The following is a 3,945-nucleotide window of genomic DNA, read 5'->3' as shown; positions in this document are numbered from 1 at the left end:
GGTAGGGGAGTGTGGGGAGGAAGGGTATGGGGGACTTTTGGGATAGCATTTGAAATGTAAAATAAGAAAATACCAAATAAAAAAATTCAAAAAAAAAATGCTACTGAGCGGGAGATATGGCTCACCGGTTAAGAACACTTGATTTTACCAAATATCTGAGTTTGTTTTCCAACAACTAAATGGCTGATCACAATCATCTCTAGCTCCAGTTCCAGAGAATTTGATTTACTATTTGTACTCTGTGGGCATCAGAAACTCCCATCGTGCACATGTGCACATCGTACACACAGTCAAGACACTCATATACAAAAATATTTATGAATCTAGAAAAAAATGTAAAAAGATGAATGTTACCTATGGGTAACATGAAAAACAGCAAAGCTGACAGAATAGTCTGGCAATTTCCCAAAACTTTAAATATAGAATTACCTTATGACCCAGCAGGTCTAATCACAGACATGTACACCCAAGAGAAATAAAATACATGTCTACACAAGACATTAACATTCATAATAGTATTCATAGGAGCTCGGAAATAGAAACAGCACAGATTCCCACCAAACAATGAATGGATAAAATATAGGATGCCTAGAAAATTGAATATTATTGGTAATTCACAAAAATGACAACATTCTACAGTGTGGTCAAACCTTAGAAACATTAGGCTAGCTAAAGGAAAAGTACGTAAATCTTTCAAAGCACCGAATATTGCATGATTCTGTTTATATGAGGTTTGCAGCTTGAGAAATTTATAAATATAAAAGGTAGAACAATAATTACCTAAAGTTGATGGAGGGGTCTGTTTGGGGGGAATTAGAGGATGATAGTTATGGTATACCATCTTTTCCTGACCACAAATCCATTCTAAAATTACTTGTGGTGATGGCTGTAACATTATGATTATATTAAATGCAATCGAATTATGTAATTTGAATGAATAAAAATATAGTATGTGAATCATATCTTAGGCTATTTTTTAATAAAGGAATGTTGCCTGGATCCATAGTTCTAGCATATAAAACCAAAGTACTTTAGATTATCAGTTTTAAAGGTCTCACTTGTGCTATATTAGCTGATCTTTGGTCTTTTCGAAATCAAGATTTAGTGTGTGTCTTATATTTTATTTTATAACACAGGATATGGGAGCTGGGGGAAAAATCTGATTATCACGTATAACACACCAGCAATGGTATGGGTCACTATGTCAATGAGGCCCCCTTTTCCCATGGGAAAAAAAATTGTAGTGAAGTCAATCATAAGAGAACTATATTCATTTTTAGAAAGATTTGTAAAAGCAAAGGTAATTGGCAATAATATTTATAGGACTTGTAAATGTAATATTTATAGGACTTGTAATATACTTCATGAATTAGGTCTGAAAGTTCTGGGCTCTTGTCATGTGGTACTTCACTTAAATGCTTCTCTTACATCACAAGGCCTCTCAAGTGCTTAAAGAAACATTTAAACATTGGTTTCAGCAGTTAAATCACTTAGAACATGAGATGTGGTTGGCTATGCACTCTGCTTCATTGAGTACTAAACTAGAGAACTGGGACCTTGGTCTTCTGCTCTCATTATATTAAAGTTCTACTTGGAAGATTTGAACAAATACATTATCTTTTTCTCTCCTGTGTCCATTTTATTAACTACAGGGTGAAATGTAAGTAATGGGAAAAGACAGTTAAAAAAACAAAACAAAATAAAACAAAACAAAACAAAACAAAAACCCCAAAACCCTCATATTTTAAATCACTTGTATCCCATTTCAATGTTTATAAAATCAAAACATTTAAATACCAATGCTACTAATTAGAAATATACTACTTAGCTTATATGCACCCAGTAATGTGAATTTAAATATTAAGGCTATATTTTCTTTCCAGGAATGTACATGTTTGAAATCAAGTGCCTCTCATGAAAAGATGTTTAACAACCAGCTCACCTGAAATAGAAATCTGAGCTGTTGTTCTGATTATACTTGATTTTGAGCTATTTCAGAGACATATCAAGTGTTAATATACAGCATGGCTTTTGAGAGCATGCATGAATCAGTTACACACCAGTGGTGCTGCCCAGGATGGAGCTACACAGACATGATTGCAGGCACACACACAAACCATCACTCATAACTTTTGTTACTCTGTAGGGGAAATGATACATTCAACTTATTTTCCTTGATACACGAAGCTACTTAACAATTTGAATAAATTGAAGGCTTATATTTCTAAAATATTTTATCAGGTCTCTTCTTATTAAGCAAAGTATACCTTAGGAAATGTAATTTTTCTTAATTATTAAGAATAGTTTGCCAGAATCATACAGTAAGACGAAGATTTTTCTTTCAGTTCAGTCAATAAGAAGATATGTATGTGTTGTTAATTGAGACTTACCTTAGTTATTCATCTTCATTGTCACTCAGTTCACTTCACTACCAATTACCAAGTTGCATATGAGAAATCCTAAAGTCCCTACTATTTATAACTATGTGCATTTTAGGGAAGAAATGACATATATTCAACTACTAGTTTCTGTAGAACTTGGGTTTTACTTTTTCTTTAGCTCTATTTTCTTTAGTTGTTTATGTTAAACTTCTTTTTTTAAATTAGGGAATCATTTTAGTTGCCTTTTTTTTTTAATTTGAGATTATATAGCTTTCACTGATTCTCCTGCCTCATTTCCATGATCATTAGGGTGATGGGCAAGGTGTTATATGCCTGTCATATTTGGTTGAGCCCTATTTGGCTTTGAGGACAAAACCAAGCGTGGCTCCAGTTTTGAAAACTGTCTCAGTCACTTCAGTACTGGAGTGACTCAGCACAACCTGCTTAAGCCCGCCTTTGCCTGTTGACTCTGTCAATCACCTGATACCTCTCCCCCTATGTCATCTCAACTCAGCAAAAACCCCACCTCCTCTCTCAGCCCTGTATAAACAAAACGATCGATACAATTAAAAGAGTTCGTTAAATGTGATTATACTCCATACCCAGGAGATCTGAGCCCTGACACCATCTTGCTTCACCCCGGGAGAGATTCAGCTGGACCGGGTTCTCTCCTCTCAGCCCGGACCTGTCAGCAGAGAGCGGGCAATATTTTTGTTCTTGGTAATCAAATTTCTGTCCCATATCTTAAACTTTCCGCTTCTAATATTCCATAGGCTTAAGGCATTCAAAGTGTAAGAATAACATATAAACCAAGAGCAAAGAAATGGTGCCTGTGGAGCTGTCTGTCCAACGGACAAAATAGGGTGCCAGTTGGTGTCTCAAAGTGCTTCTTTCATTACCAAGGTATTTAAAATCATTAAAGATGAATCCTGTAGAACAGGGGGAGGAAAGATGGTAGGAGACAGTGAGGTCAAGGATACCACAAGAAAATAGAATCAACTACCTGAGCTCATAGGGGCTCACAGAGACAGAACTAACAATCAAGGAGCCTGAATGAGTCTGACCTAGGCCTGCTCCAATGTCTTGGTTGTGAATCTCAGTCTTTTTGTAGGACTCCTAACAGTGGGAGCAAGGACTGATGCTTTTGCCTGCTTTGGGGACCCTTGTCCTCCTATTGGGATGCCTTATCCTGCCTTAATATGAGGGGATGTGCCTAGTCTTATTGTAACTTGACACGCTGTTTGGTGGATATCCATGGGAAGCCTGCCCTTTTCTGAAGGGAAATGGAGGAAGAGTAGAAGTTGTGCAGGGGAAAGGGTGTAGTGTGTCACAATGTGTACCATAGTATACCCCTCTGTCCATACATCTTGAATTGAAAAAGTTCATTGCAATGAGTCATTGGTCTAGCTTGAGGCATATGGCTTTTGCCCCATCAGTATTAGACCCTAACTGGGATTCCCCCTGTAGCTTCAGACTTTCTGACTATCCTGTAGCTTGGGTTCTGTAGGACCAGCCCTTCTTTCCTTCCTACCTACCTTTCTTCCTTCCCTCCCTCCCTCCCTCC

The sequence above is a fragment of the Mus caroli genome, chromosome 1, assembly GCF_900094665.2.
Source record: "Mus caroli chromosome 1, CAROLI_EIJ_v1.1, whole genome shotgun sequence".
In the NCBI taxonomy this organism is placed as follows: domain Eukaryota; kingdom Metazoa; phylum Chordata; class Mammalia; order Rodentia; family Muridae; genus Mus; species Mus caroli.
Note: the sequence above shows the minus strand (reverse complement) of the source record.